The following is a 21,552-nucleotide window of genomic DNA, read 5'->3' as shown; positions in this document are numbered from 1 at the left end:
CACCTCGCCCGGCTCATTTATCTACTCGAACATGAAAATTCATAACTTCACGAAGGAAAACTTTCTCCGTCCGGAATGCGATTTTTCAGATAGTATGCTGCGAGGATAATCCAAGCGATCCGAGCTTTTAGTTTAAACAGCCGTTAATCTTCGTTAATAATGACTTCTCGCCGACTGAAGGTGATTCACGTTTTCAGAATACTTTAACAACTAATTGATTGTAAATAAAAGACAAGATCGCCTGCTGTTAAATAAAGGTGAGCGCTAAGACAAAAGAGTTGTCTCTTATATACACAGTAAAAAATTTCGTGCTGAATTTAACGCATTTCATATGTCCAGAACGATCCACTTAAATCTGTGTCTTAATTTAGCATGAGGCAAATATGTTAAAAAATAACACAAATATTATGTCAGAAATTACCACAAAAAAAATTAATATCAACGTTATTTTTATCTCAAATCTTTTTAATTATATGCCTTTTAATTAACTCAATTGATATCATGTTTGGAAAATTTGCTTGCCATAGATTGAACTTGGAAACTCCCTGTCTCTCGAATCACTTATTTCATCTATTATATCACACTCCTACTCTGATTACAGATATACTTTGTAATGCGTATATCACGAGACGATGAAATTTCTCACTAAAATTAACATCTACGATACGTTAATCTATACTAAAATATAAAATATGTAATTTTAATATTTATATACGTTAAATATAAAAAATTTAGCACAAAATATTCGGATAGCACAAACAAGATATCCTAAATTAACGCACAGATATGTCGAAAGTTAAAAAAAAATATTAACAAGGATTATCTTTAATATAAATACGAACTGTTTTTACTGCGTACAAAATATGAATATATATAACGCAGACATAAAATATTACGGCGGCTGCGACAAGCAGATATTTTGATTGCTTCGTCGATGGTGTCAGGCGTGTTCGCGGATTGGTTAGCGCGTTTAAATGAAGCACACAGGGTGCTGCATTATTCCTACCGTGTTTTCGCGCCAATGGCCGACCGATACCTGCGGTAATCCCGCAGTAATACCCACGGTAATCCTTCGCCGATACTTTTGTTGCTGGAAGGGAAAAAGTAGCACTGTGCTGCCCGGGCTGTGCAAAAATCCGACGTTTGAAAGCGAAAAAAAGAACGCGCAGTTACCTACGACGACGGCGGCGGCGGTAGCGGCGACAAAGCGCGTCGTCAGCGTTGCAGCGACGACGTGTAAAGCGGCGGCATTAAATACTCGTGTTTGCTCGTCGGTGGGTAGTACCGCGGATGTACTATTTTTGGTGTCCCTCTCCCCGGAAGTGTCGTTAACTCACGCGCAAGAGCGGAACCGCGAGTGCTTCGACAGCGCGGGAGCGGTTGAATACAGCGTTGTGACAATTAATTGTGCGACAATCATGGGCGGCAGGACGAATTTTAAGTGTGTACACGTTAACATTTCCCGCGCCTCGAATCGCGGCGAATTGTAACCGGCAAATTCGACGCGTCGCTCTGCTGCTGCTCTGATGTCGTTGTCGAAACGAGAAAGGAAAATGAGCGGGAATCGGTGTCGCGCAGCCAAACGGTCACTTTCGCTGACAAAAGTCCAGTATTGACCGACGCTTCAAATCGAAAACGGATGATATGCTGATGAGAGATACTTTTCACACAGCGAGAGTCGGGAAATTAAACGCGCTTGTGTATGACTGGCGAAAATTGCATTTCACGCGAAATGCGAAACGATAAACAAAAAACAATGTCCACAAATGTGTTTGTAATTGCTGTGTGTGTGTGTGTGTGTGTGTGTGTGTGACATTTATACGAATATTCTGTCGTCCGGGGTTTGGCAGCGGAACGATCTTAATTGGTGTGTGTAAAACGTTCAGCGCGATCGGTAATGCGTGGTGCGAGCGAACACACAGCGAGAGATCAAACGAAATTATTTAGCGGAGATATTTGAGCGCCGCGCGACGCGCCACTCTCACACATGGTAATTTCATGTTATTTGACTGGCTTGCGCGAAGACCCAGCCCGATGCCGCTTAATATTAAATAAGCTTTCGGAAATAAGCGCGTACATATGACGTATGCATGAAGGCGGAAGCGAGTCGAATGTCAAAGGTGACGAGGCTGCGGGGACGCAAGCACACTGGAATCTACATTTCATTTCGCGCAAATCCGCTTCACAATTACCCGTCCTACACCGCAGGGCAGCACGTGCAGTCGCATCGAGTCGCTGATAACTTCTGACGTAGATGGCGAACTTTTATTTTTTTTTTTTCTCTTTTTTTTTGTTTCGAAAATTTTTGCAGAGACAGAGTTGTCTGCACTGCAACAGAAAAATTATGCGCTGCAGAGCGCAGTCAAGTTTAACCCCATTTCGCGATATTCGAAATCTTAAATTATTTTCTGATAAAATTGTAGCTCATTTATGAGTAGATTAAATACATATACCTTTAATTTAGGCATCAATAGCTACAATTTCACCAGAAAATAATTTAAGATTTTAAATGCTGCTAAATGGGTCTAAAAGCTAGTGAGAGCTTGGCCGCTACCTTTAACACATTTTACATGTCTCCAATTAATATTTGCTTTAATTTTCGTGTTAATTTCAAATTAGATAAATAGGTAAACAAATTACACGACTCTTATCTCTATACCTTACATGTAAAATAGGTCACCAAGAATTCGTACATTTGCATGTAAATTATGTTATTTTAACTCCTATAAACCTTTCAACTCGACACGGAATAGCTATACAAATGAAACGACGGCAATATGTTAAATTAACACACACGTATGTTAAGAATTCAACGTAGAAATTTCTACACGCATCCATTCCAAGTACAAGTTGCTTTTCATCGTACAGTTTACGACCCGAATTGAGATTCTCTACAAATTCGGTCGAAACTGTAGAGAGAACCAAGAAAGAGTCTCGAGTAATTTCGTGTAATAGATTTGTACGATAACATCGTTACACGAAAAAGAAGGAAAAGTAAACGAAAGTCATTTATGACCCAATGATTCGCTGCTTATTATTTAGCATTATGATTATTCACAGAGCAACGCGGCCGAGGAATAAACAGTCGGATATTCGGTTGCTCCGCGAAATCGTTCTTTAATTGTTTCAGGTCGCCGGGAACAATCCGACGCGCTTTCACTTTCCTCGGAGTAAGCACAAAAGTACGGTCAACGGTGCTGGCGGTTGTTCAAACGGCCAACAAATGGCGCGCGGGAAACCACGAAAATATAAGTCGCAGGGTAAACGTAGCTCAACCCTTCGGCGAGCGCCAACGACGCCCCTCACGTTTCCTCATTTCTCCAGGCGACGAATATTTAAGTTTTAATCCCCAACCATTGCGTTGGGAACGGGGGAGAGGAAGGAGAGGAGGAGAAAGAGAGACAGAGGATCTCGGAGTCCATCGAATTTTTCCACGACCGCGGATCCATCTCGAAACGATCACCCGCGACTATACGAGAGTGGTTTGAGCAGTCTCCTTGCGGGTTGGAGAATCCGCAATGTATTGTCCTCCATTAACTGTGCAAATAGCGGAGAGCAATACGTAACTATCATCGCGCCCACGAGATACTCGCAGCATCGCTACTTACCGCTATATGCTTTCAACGACATATTGAGATCGACCCCGATATCAGCAATCATGTCGTGACATCGATCAATATCCCGCTATATTAGCGCTATCTGTTACTATCCGCGTTTGCGCAAGTGAAAACGCGTGTTCCATGAGGCGGCGTGATGTAACGAACGTTAAATCCCTTTCTTTGTCGTTTCTTCCTCTCCCTCCCACCTCTCTTTCCCCTCTCGCTTTCCCTCATATTCCAGCTGACACGAAGATTCAAGCAAGTGAAAATGAAACCTTTGCACGAATGCTCGTAATTCACCGAACGAAAAAATATCTGAGAAATAAGAAATGTTTATTCGGTGGCTAATATTAATAATATATTGTGTACTAATATAGGGGAGACCGCGGCTAGTTGAATATCGGGCAAGTTGACCGGTTATTTCTAATATTTTTTAACAAGTTACAGGATTAAGCGAGCAAGATTTTTAAATATATCAAAAATGGCTTTGAAATACCTGCTTGCCTGATTTTGAAATCTGTTAAATAACAGTAGAAATAATCAATTTTGCCAACTTACTTCGGTAGCTAAATAGCCCCCGACTTTCTCCACATATTTCTATATTGAGAAAGAATTTCTTTCGGATGAAAAGATATTATATTTTCCTAAAACAATACTTTCTTTTCATCCAAGCAATTACTTATTCCATTTAAACAAGATAACAATATTATGTTTAAACAAAATCATTAGACTTGAGTAAATATGTCATTAGTACTCACCGAGTAAATATTCTTTATTTTTCAAGTATTTTTCTCTCAGTGTATACATGTTTTTTGGGATCCTCGCGAGAAGAAATATAGGAGAAATAAAAATCAGGAGGAAAATTGGATCTTTTCTATTTTTTAAGGTTCCTCATAAACGAGACGTCGCGAAATTATGTTGCATTTATATCTGCAGAAATCATAATTTTCCTTGTATTAACATACAGGACTGAACAAATTGAAATATCACTTCGACGAGGGAGTATTACATAATATTAAAGTAACTTCATTTTCTACGAATGGCGAATAATTTAATTCAACGTGTGTCCCACCGTCGACGAGGAAAAACTTACTCCACGGTGCTTTAAATAAAGGTAAAGAGGGATCAAAATTTTACCGTTGGAATATATATTGAAGCTCCACGATTATTATCGTTTTCTTATCATGGAAACTGTGTTTTTTTTATACCATGGCATTAACCGTGAAACGTTTGAGGAATTTTGCAGGGCAAATGTGAACGCAGGGGGAGATAACATTTTTACTGCGTATCCAAGAGTTAAAATCCAATTTTCATTTATCACTTTCCCATTATATCGAAAGTCGGGGAGATCGGCTTTATCTTTACGACAGTCATCGGCTGCTCTGCCTCACTTGATATTGAACGAAAAGTCAGCCACCGCGAGCTGACCTCCATTTTCAGCGGTATCGCGTTGCGGTTCAACGTTAAACGCATTAACGTCTACAAGCCGGTGCTGTTTACCCCCGATGATGTATCAGAATCTACCCCTAAAATCTCGCGCCGCGCGGCGATTAATCCAATCAACGCCGTCTATCAACACAGTTATCCCAACTTACATCGACACGCGACGATGAGAGGATCGTTTAGTCCTGTCAGCGCGAAAATGCCAGACCTTAATTAACGCTTCTTTTGTGCTGGCGATAAGGACACCGGAGCGTTGTAACCTTGGACGCCGGTCCTTAGGGGATCCGAACGTCATCTCGCTCGGATGACACGATAGATATGACATCGCAAATCAGACTCGTATTTCCCGTCGTAAGATACCCGCAAGATGACCTTGTGTTGCTATAGACGTCCGAGACGTTGCTATAGACTCCTAACGTAAGCATCTCCTACGTAACGTAACTTAACTTATAAAACACCTTACCATTTATCGCGAACAGATAGTTCTCGCTCTAATTTATTGAGTGAATCCGGATGGAAACTTTCGGCGAACGGATTTACGGAGAGAAAATGGGGAAATTGATAGATATTACGGTATTTTTTTTTATTGCAGTTCTCTAAAAAATCCATCCTTTGGTTCTCGTGAAATTCGACGAAATATACTTCCAAATAAATCCGTCCAAAAGTTTAAAAAGTCTACAAAGCTTTTTATGGTAATGAAAAATTAACTGATATAATCCTGGAGTAATGGTTGTACTTATAGCAGTAATACAGGTTGGGTTAGGGGTTGAGTTAGAGTCTTGCGGGATGGGCGACCAGTCTCTTTCCCTTCTCCACCCATACTTGTACTGTTAATACTGATAATTGTTTCTATGATCTATGAAATAAGTTGTTTAAATTTATTTTAAGTATTTTATATAGATCTTTCTGAACAACAAGTACATGTACTGTCACCCTTGCCAACAAAGATCTTTATTAATTTTTGTAAAATATTAATTTTTGGCCCGTGAGAGACTCATAAATACAGAAAAGCGAAATATTTGAGTAACGACTATGAAATGTAGTTTACGTTTATGCGAGTCATAAATAATTTATGTCATTATTATGAATATTGAAAGAACATAAATATTTCAGACTCAAATGCGCGTTCGTATATTTGGTACAGTCATATTTGCCTATGTTAATAGTTGTTACTTGTAACTTGTCCTACGTGAAATATTCAAGTCTGCATTTAGATGAGAATTTAAAAAGAGTTTTTATTTGAATTATATAATACACATGACATTATATATTTACAATTACAATTCAGCTAAAATCTCACACTGTCCAAATTGAAATCCGAGGTCCGCATATCGTTACTTGAAACTTACTTCAGGTAAAACACTCAGATTTTAATTTAGAGTTAGACCTAAGTTTCACAACTAAATTGTATAAATGTAATGTTACATATATTATAATTCAAAAAAAAATTCTCATCTAACTCTAAATTTAGATTTGAGTATTTCACGTAGGACAAATCTCAACTAACGACTATTAATACGGGCCTTAGTCTGTAAGTTTTTAAAAATAGCTACATTCATTATGTTAATGTTATCTCAATTGCGCCGTTAAAACCTTTGGGTATGTTTATTTGAGAGCTGGAATTATTTCAGTAAATTTCACGAGAAATTTCAGAAAGTGGCTTTTTCAGAACGACATCCTTCTTTTCCTTTTATTTATTTATTTATTTTTTTAATTAAGCGAAATTGCTTCAGTGAGCATGAATGTGGAAAGCGAGCCAAGAGAGATTACGCAGAGATCGTTCGTAATGGTGCTGTCGACACTTTCACGCTTGAAACGCGGGTGCGATTTCGCTTTTGAAACGCGTTTGCTGTTTGACGCGGTCGATGTGATTGTCACGTGTTTGTTGATCTCGCGCGAGTTAGGTGCACTACGCCACCACGTTTCGCGCACACTTTTCTTCTGCTTTTTTTTTTTTCAAACGCCCATTACAGTCCGTTGTGCAAGAGGGTGGCTTTGTGATTCCAGGGAAATTATTCCAGCCGCCAGCTACTCGAGCATTATTTATCTCACCCCTTTGTGATGTCGACGGTTGCGGTTGACGTTCCACGGTCGGCTGTTAATTAACATCGTTAATCGTCATTCCTGTCGAAGACGCGTAACGTGTGTAAAAGCAAAAGGATGCGGGCAGCCGCGAATGCTTTCCCGTCGTCATTTCCGATTTTTCACGGAGTCTTTTACCTCAGTCTCTTGATACTATCTCGAGCAACATCATTTATTTTGTGTGTGCTCGTAATAACTGTAACGAATGCGGCCGAGTAACGTTTTATCAAAACGCAAATAGCACAGTCACATTAGTGAAGCAGCTGCTTGCATAAACAATTTTTCTTACCGGCAACATTGGTCCGTAAAACAAAACGCGGCGATACGACATGTGTATAAAATATCGAGAACATCAACTGTTTTCTATTTATTTTCGCAATACCCGATTTTAATTAAGCGATCAGGATCTCTCTCTCTCTCTCTTTCCTTCCCTCTTTCTCTTTGCCCCCATTCCTTTTCTCACTCCCTCTCTCTTCGTGCCAGCCTATCACATGATACGAAAATCATTAACATCGTTAACTGCAGTGTGAGTGCCGAAGATAAATGATTTATTACGACAGCATAATAACAACACAAATGGAATCCAACACCCCCGCGTCGCGGACGTCACCCCTCCTGTTTAATTGTTATTCAACGTAGGCTTTTTGCTTGAGAATAAAATAATACTCGATTTGCATTTGCCACCAATCACATCGTTGTTTATCGATATTCAATCGATGCAAAGATTCCATTTCATAATAAAAAGTTGTTTTGGAAAATATCGCAAGTGCTGATAAATGATTATTACTATTCTGTGAAATGTTTTATCAGCATTTATCTCGTATGATTAGCAAAATTAAAGCATAATTTGTTTATCGGCAAACGGTATTTTTTAAACTCCGTGATTAATATTTAAGAGAAAGTTCTGATTCAGATAGCCGACAAATAGGAGATTTTCACAAATTTGTTTCGAAAGAATGAATAGAAATATCAATATGGGGTTTCGATTGTATTATTTATCATTGTTTTAAATATAAAAAAGTTATTTTTAAGAAACTTAAATTCCGTCCAGTTATTTTGTACTGAACACAGCGCGCTTCTAACTGATAGACGGCATTATAGCTCGTGTAATAATTTGGAACAAATGGAACGAGATTTTAAAACTGCATTAAATTTTTTTGAAATAAATTTAAATACTTCGGAAAATTTACAAAATTAGCATTTTCCACAGGATATTAAATAAGAGAGAGAGAGAGAAAAGAAAAATGACATGTAACTTTACAATGTTGTTTTGTTACTTTGTTAAACTTCAGTTTTCTGCACATAACAAAGGTCTATTCTCCAGCAAATTTAATGCAGTTTTGAAATGTCATCGTCTCGTTTGTTTCAGATTATTATACGAGCTGTAATATTGTCTACCAGACGTCCATTGACACCACGCTCGGCAGAAAAGACTTGAACAACGAAATTGAAATTTTTTTTTTTAACAAAAGAATACTCTTTTCATACCAAAAACAATGGTATACAAAATATTATGGTCGAAACCATACATTAATATCTTTGTTTATTTCTTTGAGAGAAATTTGTAGAATGCTCCTATTTTTCGGCCATCTAAAGCAGAAACTCCTCTTAAGTTCTATCGATTTACAAAGATATACCGGGCGTTGAGCAAGTAATAAGTAAAATTCGCAATTGACCCTTCGTGAGAGATAATGCTCCTGAGGATGGTGTCCCGGAACAGTAATGAAGACCGTCCATTCACCCCCTCCTCTTTCTCACGTTTCGTCCTTTGTCTCTGAATACGTAGTCTTGAAATACGTGACCTGTTCCTTAATGAACTCCATTAAATGTCACAAAGGCGTGAAAATATAGTATAAAATAACGATGATCAAAAAGGAGTTACAGGCGCGATGAAATAGAGTTACAACCTGAGATTTCAATCGTCAATAATACCCACCTGGAGCGAGAAGCTTCAACTTCATATTTTCAGGTCGAATTTAACACGATTGAAAAACACCTTGTGCATACATCGTGTACGAAATCACTGCGCGCGCACTGAAATTCCAATCGGCCGATAATCGATGCGTAACAATGTGTGCAAAGTGGTCGGATAATGTAACGCCATTAAAAAGCGTATATCCGTCCCGATTAATTATTCCCTCAAAGAATCGACAAGCGCGTGCGTCTATACTGCCGAGCAAGTGCACGAAATTCTATATTCAAATCGGATGATTTATTTAGCGCGTATCTGTCTGCCGACTAATGAACAGCCAAGATGGAATAATGCGATAACGAAGCTGCAACGTGCGAATACACGCACGCACGCAACAGCATCAGTTTCGCTAATCAAACACACCCGTATTCGCCCGACAACGGATAATCTTGTAAGCGTGCGTTGTGCGTTTAATCTACCTCGATGTGTTCTCTTACGCGGTTCTTCCAGTTCATCAGTAAGCCACGCAACGTGTTCAATTATATAATTACTAATTATATTATCAAAATACGCGCGCAAAACGTCCGTGTTCGAAAATGCGTTCGCCGCACTCTTTGTGGTCTTCGCTTAGCGGAACGGAATGCAATTTACTCGACGTTCGCCCTCTCCCGCCGCTTAATTATCAACGACAATAGTTAAGAAAGAGAGCCCAAGCTAGCGCGCAAGTTGATTCCCGGCCGTAATGAATCGCCCGTGTTCGGTGGTCGTCTCTCTCTCTCTCTCCCTCTCTCTCTCTCTCTCTCTCTCTCTCGTCATTAACCACGTTAATTAATGAATCTCGCGTCAAGGCCAATGAGACTCGGAGATTTTCGCCGCCGGTAAGTGGCCGTATACGATTTTCGCGCATCACGTCAGCTCAAACGCTTCAAGCCGTGAGAAGAGGAAATCGCTCGCGGCGAAAGACGAACGGTGCGACGCGCCAGTAAACGAGAAATACTTTTGGAAATTATAGTTTCGATTTATGACAGCCGAGGGCAATTTATTCCAACAAGTCGCGAGTAAAGTGGGGAATATCAGAGTTCGAGGTCAATGCACGCGCCACCTCGAACTACAGAGTGCACGCCTCTCCTATCGATACACGGCGTATTTTGAACCGTGAAATCGAGCAGTGTCGCGCCATTAGGCCAATCAACTTCGTTGACAGCCGCTCGAGCCTCATTTATTTAAGTACTTTGTGTCCTGTCCGCTGCTCTGCCGTAATCACCGTCCACGCCGTCTATCTCTCGGGGACGTACGTAGGCTTGATAGTTAATTAACAGCTCTCACCGCCTGGGTCTCTCTCCTCATAGCCCGAGGGACGGCAATTTACATTTCGTTAAAAATAAATTTTCGTGCACGCGCACGTTCTAAGTAAAAACCCACACAGAGAGTTACGTTCTACTGCTAAAAAAAATGATATTATTCAGTTCACTTTCTTTCTTAGATAGTTTCCTACAACAAAGGATATTTTCTTGATAATAAACTTCAAATACATTCACAAAGGATCCCGCACATTTCAAGTGGAAAATGAGTTTCGGTTTATTGTGCTGAAATTGAAATATATTACTGTTTTTATTATTTTTGCTGGTAGAAAATGTCAATGAGTACTATCTCCGAAAATTAATAGTTTAGTCACACTGCGGAGCTTCAAATATTGAAAATATCAGCATTTTGGCGCTAAAGCTGACATAGAGTTATTCTCGTCTGAGTGAGTGTGTATGTGACGGTTGAAGAGTAGGTTGACATGGTTTGACGTGGATGGATGTGTGGGAGAGGAGAGAAGTTAATTATGGGAATACTTGCTTATAATTAATATATATTCGTTCCTCTCGACTCTCACTATTGACAGTGAGTCATCCCGAGTAACTTTTTATCGCGCGCTGGCTGAAATTTTTACAGACAATTCAATTTTATCCTTTGTAAAAGAAGCACAGTGTATGCATGTATGATGTGGAGGGTACGTTCTTTTTTTATTTTCTTTTGTTTGTGCCGACAACTCAAAATCCCCGCTGCGAAAAATTAACATATTGAGAGCACGGACAGCCAGCTTGTGATACTGCAGCGCCTCAGAGTGTAGTTAATTGCATTTGAAAAAAATGATCGCGTGGCTAATAAAACGAGAGCTGATGAAACGACGTAAAAGATATGAACGAGAAAAAAAGGATCTGTTGAAACAGCCGTAATCGTTTCCAACGAATTCAATTTCAGAGTAATAGCTCTATAATTCTTTCGGTAAAATTTTCGTACTTTTCCTTTGACCATTGATCTGACTCGATTTTTATTCAACTTCACTCGCGTGCGATTGTAGTTTATACAGCAAAAATTGCGTAACTTAAAACTCGGAGCTTTTCATCTGATTTTTTTCAGCGCGCGCACGCGCGTCTCATATTACATTTTTTCACCTACCTTTGGTAATTCAATCGTCGGATTCAACTTTCACTGAATCGATGGATATCAAAGCTGAGAAAATTCGCGCAAAATAACATAACAGTGCCAATTCTAGGACATATATCTAATCCTGGACATTCTTGTTGTTTTAGTCGAGAAAGACCTTTGGTTTTGGTTAAAAAGATGCTGAATATAATACCGACGCGGTATTGTTTTGTAGGTTGCACTATTTTTCTATCTGGCCGCATAGAATTGCAAATATTATTGCATAATGAAAGTACAAAGTCCATGTATGAAAAAGCATCAGATATTATATCAAAAACAAATAAAAACTTTGAAAATGAAGAAAATATTTTCGTTTTCAATATAAAAATACTCATTTACTTTTCACCCATTAATATGTAAACATTTATTCTGTAAAATTTGCAATTCTATGCAACAATAGAAAAGCCGTGTATACTTAAGTATGAAATTGCATTATGTCGGTATTCAACACCCTCCCGGCTAGAAAATTTATTAGTTTCTAGCCAATAATTGGCTAAGAATTCTAACTATTAACTAATTTTTTGTCAGTTTAGGCAACGCTTCCTTCTGACCAATTTTTCACCAGTTTCTAACCAAACTTTTGAACAAGACAATGAGAATGTCCAGTATTAGATGTATGTCCGGATACTAACACTTTTACCTTAACGCTTTCATACCTCTGATTTTTCCAAAAGAGAAATGTTTCATATTGAGAAGAGTATAGAAGTTTTGACCAACTTAAGGGGAAAATCACGCGCGGCATCATGTAAACGTGACGATCGCTATCAATCGCGAACTGTCGATATCAATCAATACGGCATAGCGTGCTCGAACGAATCCCGCACGTTCAGAAACGTGCTTGATCGGGGAATTATCAAACCCAAAATATAATGCGACAGAGAAATAATTACGGCGGCCAATAGATAATAACGTCGATAATAGACACTAACGAGGCTGGACACGAAATCCCACTCGACCGTTCGTAATATTCCCTTTTAATCCGTAAAGTTTAGCGGAGGTCGCATGTAAATATCGTCTGTTGAGACGGCGTATCAGTGATCGGGTCATATAGCAGAGCCGCAAATCGTGCGGATGTACGGCCACGAAATGCACAATTAAAATCACTTTGACCATGCCAAATGAGTTATTAAGCCGGTCGGCCGACTAGCCGCCCTTAGCAATACGATGCCGCGATATCGTATATGTATTGGCGCGATTAGATGTAACTCCGCATAGATTAACAACACGAACATAATCCGAGCGATTAATTAACCAATAACGAGCGAGCTATCCCGAAGGATCTCGCCAGTTTCTGGCGCTAAATCGAGCTCGCCAAATCGAGAGACAATCACTCTTCTCGATTATTTTTTGTCTTTCTTTTTTTTTCGTTCGGGACAACGGATTAAATCGCGGCTTACGCTGTAACGCGATACGCGCGTCACGAATAAACGTTATTGCTCGTGCAAATCAGCGCAACGTCGGACTTGTGTTTTGACACCTGCGCTGTTGTTGAAGTCACAAAGACGATTACGACGTGATTGCGCGTGAAATTAATATTAATAATGCGATTACGCAGCTGAGCTAAATACAGCATTCATGATATGTTTATTCCGCAAAACAGCGCGGCAGCCAATATGTGACTAATATTGTGCACACTAACTAATGCTAATTATACATTGTTATCGCGTCAAAGGCAAACTGCGGAGTCATACTGTCGAATGTCGATCTGCGAGATCGAAGCGTGAATTGCAAGCTACGTGCTGAGTCATTAACAACCTAAAATATCCACTATTGAGCCACACCCAATAAAGTCTCATCCCATCCTTAGCGAAGTTCGGAGCCCTAGAGGATTCTATTCTTACACACGATCTCAAGAGGATTCTTCGAAAACCAAGAAGAAAGTATTCCAAATACAGTGTTTTTCAAGTTAGAGAAATTCCCTTTTTCATCTACAGTACAAATCTTGTACTGTAGATCTTATACAAATGTAAATCTTGTACAAATTCTTAGTAGAAATGTCTTCCAATATGAGGCTATTCTGTGGCGTAAGTAAACGTATCCCTCTTGATTCAAACACAAGAGGAAGAATTTCATTAGGCGAATGTTTAGTGTAATATGAACGACTCAGAAATTCTGGTTGAAGTTATCAGAATTCAGGCGAAATTATTAAGGTTTTCTAGTTAACTTACAGAAATTTGGTAATTTCAGTAGGGATTTCTGAGTTATTCATATTTCGTCAGAAATTGCCTCACTTAATTAAACTTTTCTTTCCGTAAAGGAGAACAATTTTTTAAATATCTAAATTTCCGATTAATAGTTCATTTCACTAAAAAGAAGATTTTAAACATTACATTGCGACATTAACAATGCTAAATTTGGCAAGATTACGATAACTTTGGCAATTTAGTTAGCATATATTATCAAGTACATGACTCTCAAAAGGTTTTATCTCACGCTCATTGTTTATTAAAGTTATTTATTAAAAAGTTATTCCCAAAAATATTTAAAGAGCATACCAGTTAACACTGGTACTAAAGTATGTTATTTGCTAATGTGTATGTGAAAACAGTATATGTATATTTATGGCAGATCTTCTCTCCTTTTGCACTCTCATCCTGCGAAAACTCAACCGCAATTCTACTTATGTCAGTAACATTAGTTGTGAAATCTACTTTAGTTGATGTACCTTTCTTGATATCTTTCATGATCATAACCTTGATAACATGTGTTAAGATCTAAATGATTTGTACTACGTAAGTTTTCTCATTAATTACTATAAATTGATATAACTTTAAGCAAAGAAACTTGTCAAAAATTTCTTATTCACATGTAAATAACAAGTATAGATCTATATTAAATCTTTGTCTTATTAAATTGATGAGGCTATAATATACTAAAAATAATAGATATCGAAGAAATTAGCAAGACTCTTGCGCAAAGTAGAATACGTATTGGGAATCGCAAACGAAAATAAATAGAAACACCATAGCATATGTCTTTATACATAAACATCAGCAATAAATACCTGTAAAAATCTCAAAAATAAACAAAAAAATGTTTAGTTTTCATTATTGTTTCTTACACCCAAAATACTTTTGAAAAACATTTTCATTATACGCCAAAAACATTTTCATTATACGCCAAAGTCATTGTAATCTCTCCGCAAATTTTATTGTTTCGGTAATATTCCCTTAATTTCACGTAAATTTCGCTTAGGACATAGGAAATAGCATTTTGCAACTATAATTACTTCTTGGGATGTAAATCTATCTCGTTGCATGCTTTTCATTATAGATGAAGAGAGAGAAGAAAGAAAAATTTATTCAAACTTCCTAAAATTGCAAAATTCGATTGTAGAACGATGTGAATTCAGCGTTTCGCTTCGCTAGAAAAAGGCGCGAGAGCGCCAACAACTGTCTTCGCGCACGTACATCGCAACGTACATTTACGCGACTTAATTACGTCAGCCACCGAATACCTTTGTCGCGAAGTGTTCATATTGGTGTACACAAGAGTGCCGCATTAAACGGGACGCGAATCGATACCCGATTGCGTCCCAGCAACACGAGTGCCTTGAACGGGTTTATCGAAACAGTCGTGATCAACGTCTAACCATTCTTGCATACACCATTGTCGCTGTGCCAGTGATAACTGGACACCGTTACAGGGTCTTCATTGTTAAACAACACGCGCTTCCCTTAACGCTCGTTTATCAAAGCACTTTTAACGACATAGCACAAAACAAACAGAACTAAAGGTAGAAAAGAAACGGAAGAGAAACGGATAGATGTAGGTAATGAAATAATAAAATTTGCGTGAAACATTTCGTAAATGCGCATTACGCTCGATGACGATATTTCGAAACATCTCTATTATTATCGCGTCACGTTTCTTTTTAATCATCGCAATCGCCGCAAACATCGAACACTAGTGCAGATTTTCCCAAGGTGAAATCAAGCTATTTGCGACAAATCCACATGCCGAATCCGCCGAATTTATTCGTAATAAACTCGTCGAACGTGTCGATGGAGGACGAGGTATTTTTAATCGCTGCCTGACGAAGCGGAAGGGAAAGCTTTTTGATAAAGTCTCTGAATTCAATTATTTAACGGACACGTTACTCACAAATTGGAATGTGGCATCGCGCTATTCACAATATGACCGCGTAAAATTCACATATCAAGAGATAAGTCGATTAGGTTATTAATTGCAACGTCATCGAGAAAAAGAGAGAGAAAGGAAAATAGACAAAACGAGAGAAAGACAGATGAAGGAGCAGAAATAAAGAAAGATCATTTGCATCAACTATTTGCGCAATTATTCAAGCAGGTATGTAGAAAAACGTAAGCAGTAAGCAAATCAACAAATCACAGTTACTGATTCTTCTTACGGCTCAGAAATAATCGACTGTTATTGGTAAATTTTTCTACTGTTTAAAGAAGGAATTTTAATTATTAAATAAATAAAATAATAAATATAAAAATATTAAAAATAATAATAAAAATTAAAAATAATAAATAATAAATAAATAAAAATAATAAATAAATAAATTATTAAATAAATAGATTAATAAAAATAAAAGTCGCAAAGAAAGATATTTTTCTAGAATTTTTTATAGGGAAACGAAAAAATTAAATAATATCAAACTTTGCATATTTTTTAACCTTGTTTCAAGAATATATTTTTAGTGTCTATGTATAAGACAAAAACACTCTTCTTTTGTATGTTATATCCTAATTTCCAGGAACTCGCATAAAACGCATATAGGCAGTATAAATGATTATGATTTTTCTGGATATCTAAAACGTGAAATCAAAATTTTTCAGTAAATATGGCTATCGTTTAAACAATTATACATTTATTAGTTTCTTTCTTTCATAATAAAATACTTATTACATTTCGGGAAAAAAACCAAAATTTTTTAATAAAAAGTTTTATCTAGAATTATAATTGTTGACTTAGTTCAAATGACAGCCACATTTTTCCTTGACAAGAAAATTAATTTTTGCCTTTTGAATACTTTGTAGAATCACTTATACCGCTCGCTTTTTTTCGTTCCCCAAAAATTCTAGAATAGTGCTTTCTTTTTCCGATCTCAAACCAAAATATCCCCTTAAGGCTTATTGCTTACGTTTTTCTCATCCCGCTTTACCGCGAAAGAATTATTCAACAAGCATCAATGCCATCTCGGCGTTTACTTCCCATCCGAAGTGCTACAGCGTCCAATGCGCGGGTTTACGGTTTTTGTCGGATCACAAGGACCCACCGTGATCGCCTCCGAATCGTCCTCAAATTTTCGCCATGAATTCGCCAACGGCTTGACCATGAGTTACTCTGATCCACTTGCGCTACACAATCTCTCCGAGTTGCGTCGAAATACGATTGTTTATACGAATCTACGCGCCAATGAAAAACAACGTGCAACACACGAGTGCAGCACGTTTAATTGATTTCATTCGCTTTTACAACCTCGCTTCACGCAGCAATCGGTCGCGATAGGAGAGAGAAGCGAGCAATCGCGATATACTGTTCGCGTACGTGCCAACAGCACGATGCACAGCCGATATTCGCGGTTGCTCGACTAATCCGCGTCGGATCGTCGCGATTATCCGCTGCCTGCCCGTTAATTAACAAGACCGACGCGACGTCGCCAATCTCCGATCGTTTGTCAAACCGCCACTTTTTCTGGGAGAGACCGCAGGTCACACCGTCCATTTATTTCAACATATCCCACAGGACCGCAAGGTCAACCGGTTCTCCTTGCTCACGTAACGTCTCGTTACGTCAATCACCCGGTGCTAATTCAACCCGACCACCAACGGGATCCGCGTTAACGTTAAAGCCGCGCGCGACGGACGCTGTGAATGATCTCGCAATTAAAAGAGCCATCCAACAGGCCACGGTCTCAACAACGACTCACCTCTCGTCATACGCGTGCCCGTCCGTCTGCGCTTTTCCTCGTCGACGCTTGTCTCAGGAGAGAAAAGAGTTAGTAGTGAAACACTCTGGGCTTCTCGTATATGACACACATCGTTTCCGCTCCAGCGAAAGTCGGTCTTGAGTATATGTGTGTGTGTGTGTATGTGTGTGTGTATGTATAATGTGTGATCGATAGACACGAACGAAAAATTCCGACGGAGTCGTCGAGAAATGCGGGGCAGACTCGTAGTCGCAAGTTTCGCGCGCGACTCGCGACACAGACGCACGATTTGATGACGTCGCAGCAAAGAGCAAGTGTAACGAGGACTCTCTGTACGGAGAGAGGCACGGAGTGGCTGGGCGGCCAGTCGCGAGGCGCGTACCAAACCCAACTGAAGAGCGACGATACTGTCCCCGTGACCGCGCCCCCGCCCCCGATTAAAACCACCCGCGCACGCGTTTCACCCCGAAACTCCGGCGTGGAGTTGCGTCTTCGGGGTAACCCACCACCTCTCTGGCTCTGTGTATGTATATATGAGCCCGAGTGTCTTACGTGGATCGTCATTGATCCCGCACGTCGTGTGGGAGAGATCACTACCCTTCGCGCGAGTCCTCGGATCGCGGAGGATAGCGGCGACGGATGCGCGTTACGTTTGGGCTAGAGGAGACGACACCTATCTTCCTCGGTGAATGATGGACAAGTGCAATCGGATGAGACGGAAGGAGCGCGACAATCGTCCATTTTACTTTTTATAGGCCGACCCATTTGGATCTCTTTCCGTTTGGAATGACGCGTCTGCGAATCTTTTCGCGCAAGTCACGCCAATGTGAGCAGGTAATAACTCCTACACGAAGAGGATTTTATAGCAAAAATTACTGTAGAATTTTGTAACCGAAAAATAAATCGATATTCTGCGGTAATTGACTATCCTTTCGTTCCATATAATACTAGTTACATCTTGAAAAGTAAAATTTGTGATATTCAGAAAGAACGATGAGTAAAATGAGTTGACTTTAGTCCAAAAAATATAAGTTATACATATAATCTTTTGAAGTCACTGAACACGCATTTTTATCCGTCTAAACCTGTGAGAAAATTTTAAAATGTTTAAAAGGATTGAAATAAGTTGCTTTTAATTAATAATTCAATTAGTGACGGTTTCGCTCCAATTATATTTAATTACTTGTATTATAATTTAATTTCTTATAATTTTTTTCTTTAAAAACTAAGGAGACATTTAGAAATGAAACACTTCAGAAATGCTAAATTTCTTTATAAAGAGCTTTTTAATAGAATCTCCAGAGTGGTGTGGAAGTCCATCATTAACCATTTCAACATTCTTAAAACTGCACAATGTATGCAGATGCACATCTGATGAGACTTAAGATTCTTTGTGAATAAGAAATTTACCGCTTTTTTTCCATTTTTATATCATACTGATTTCGTTACGTTTTCGTTCTAGCACATTAGATCTAGCACTTCTAAAATGTTTTCATTTTAAAATGTTCCTAACGAAATTTACTATGTTCCTTAGCTGAATAGACCTCACCAACAGTTTATTCCTGCGTTACTAGAAATATAATTGAAAAGAATTTATATGAGAAAGAAACTCTAATACTCTCTCCGTGTATTTCATTTGATAAATTTCGAAATTGTGTTTCATTATTGCATGACTGATTACTTTGGTAGAACAATTAATCAAAATAATTTCGCCGTAATAATGTGCGTTTCACACAATTTGAAAAAGAAACGTTTGCCGCGAGAGCGTGAAACGCATTATTGCAAAATGCACTCGACGTCGTACAATCCTGCTTGAAATATTTCTTTCATCTCTGCGAGATTTTCTTTACGCTCCATTGCGGCTAAAATTAAGAAGCACTAACGACGCGCATACGTACGTATTCGCGAGACGCTTTGCAAAATACGAATTTACGCTTTAATCCGTTTTTAATTAACCATTTGCGTCAGATGCCGCGATAAAGCGTAATTACACGATGCCTAGTACAATTTAGCGGCGACTTGCAATATCGCGTTAATTAATTCTCGTAAGAAGTCGGAATTGCGCGTGCGACGGAATAAATTTCTATAAATTTCTATATTTATTTCGCCGCGTAGCCGAGTCTACCAGCCGCGAGCTACGTCACAATAACTCTTGTACGTGAGTTCGTACTTATGTTACCCCCGGGAGGGCGTAGAGCGCGTTAACGCGTTAACTCATAGTTAGAATATATATCCTTGAGGATTACGCCAGGTGAATACAGTGTCCGTGTAAGATTTCGCGACGTCGCGGAGAAACGGGCGAGAATTCGAGCGGAAAGCGCGACGACCGGAGAATGCTACGCGTCAGACAAAAGACAGTGACAATATTGACGCGGGCGAACTGTGTTGAAGTGCTAATTCGGCGAAGATCGATAAAACTGTTGTTCTTCCGCGCGCCAGGCGTGATATTTTATTTTTTCATGCGATTACATACACATAAACACACACATTGTGCTTTAGTAACTTCGTAAGTAATTTGTTATTAGATGTTAAAACCTCTAAACTTCGACAATATTGAGCATTAATCGATGAAGAGTTTCCTTGACTAAAATTTTTGGGGATGTGTTCGAGCACTTCAAGGAGAGAAAGTTCGAACAAAACACCAACGATCCTGATTGCCATTCCGAAGGTAACGAAAATACGTTGTCACTCGGAGATTTAACCACTTGGATATGATTGATTACACGTTGATTAACGATTAATTTTATCAATCGACAAAGTTGCTTGTGATATATGACGAATAATTAATTTTAGTCATACATTTGACAATTATTTGAGTCAAAGAAAATTTTCATCGATTGATGCCCAACAGCGCTCTTTGACGAGATTCGAGCGTCAGAGAAAAATCCCGACGACACGTACGGACAACAATTTGCATGTTGATTGCGTCGTAACGTAAGTTCCAAATCTCGAGGCCCGCTCGGAGATAACTCGATGAACACTTCGCGACATCGTGGTAAACTGATTACAGCTATTCTCGCGCGTTGTCTGGAACAAGAGCCGTTTGATGTTGTTCGCCAAGGGTAATCGGTATAGCTAACATAATGGTACCATTTACATGTCTCGACAGTGCGGCGGAGTGCTCTGAGAAAGAGCGGAAAATTGCGGTGTCTAGATAGGCGCTAGGAGGCTGCTCGCGGGAAAGGGGTTAGCGACGAACTGAGAAGAACGGACATCGATCCACAGCGGGATAACCACCGCCGCGCTCGTAAGTATGCTCAGAATGTGAGGAGAGACCGTGAGAGAGACAGAGACAGACAGAGGAATAGAGAGAGAGAGAGAGAGAGAGAGAGAGAGAGAGAGAGATATCGTTGGGAACATCCAGAAGACCTCCGCACAGAGATCCCGGAGGAATTGCAAAAAAGGGTGAAGACACACGCCCACCACCCTCGGCGCGCTATTCTCGGACGAGGCTTTTGTTTTCGACATTCTAGATGTACTCGCCACACTCACGAACGGGAAAATAGGAGAAAGTCCTCCGCGAGAAAGGTTTCCGACAATGCGTTTTACTGGTCCTCACATTCAAAACACCGAAACGTTGTTTGATTTTGAAAAACCGCCTTTAGAGAGAGCGAGAGAGAGAGAGAGAGGAAAAGAGTGCTCGAAACGAGAGAAAAAGAGAACGGACGAGAAGAGGGCGGGGGAGTAAAGTTCTTTACGTAAATATTGAATGGCGAGACGGAGAGCGAAATTAGAACGGACTTGCGAGTTGTTGCCTCGTGAAACTGCGGACAAGTAACAATTGTGCCGTGTAATGCCGTTGGTTTATTTATTTATTAATTTATTTTGAGTGACACCTCGGCCGATGCTTCGTCCTCACATCTACGACTTCTCGGATAGCTGATATTATCCCTCAGTCATGTGGGGAATAAAAATTTCAAGTAAGCGTTGACATTTCGACAGACCGTAGATTCATAATTTCGTAACTTTCATAATTCAGCAGTTTTATCACAAATAATGGTTTTTTCTAGTTTTATAATAAATTTTGAATGGCACTCCGCTAAAGCATCCTTAAAAGGAAACTGGATATCGACACAATGCAGATTTATAGTTTGCACTGCTTTTCTATTTCTTTTGCATAACATTTTAAATGCTTTTAGAGTGAA

At 39.2% G+C, this 21,552-nt stretch overlaps 1 protein-coding gene across 6 annotated transcripts in view; it reads right to left on the bottom strand.

Moving 5' to 3' along the window:
• Positions 1 to 17,858, bottom strand: part of LOC116841705 (glutamate receptor ionotropic, NMDA 2B) — a 279,833-nt gene extending 261,975 nt beyond the window's left edge. For 5 of the 6 annotated variants that reach the window (XM_032809990.1, XM_032809995.1, XM_032809989.1 and 2 more), the window contains exon 1: positions 17,408 to 17,858. The gene's annotated coding sequence lies outside the window, so the exon portion shown is untranslated. The other variant, XM_032809988.1, reaches the window with a different exon arrangement.
• Positions 17,859 to 21,552: the final 3,694 nt, after the last annotated feature.

The sequence above is a fragment of the Odontomachus brunneus genome, unplaced genomic scaffold (assembly GCF_010583005.1).
Source record: "Odontomachus brunneus isolate Ranch 3 - 2012 unplaced genomic scaffold, Obru_v1 Obru_scaffold_017, whole genome shotgun sequence".
Classification (NCBI taxonomy): Eukaryota; Metazoa; Arthropoda; class Insecta; order Hymenoptera; family Formicidae; genus Odontomachus; species Odontomachus brunneus.
Note: the sequence above shows the minus strand (reverse complement) of the source record. Positions and strands in the feature narration are given on the sequence as shown.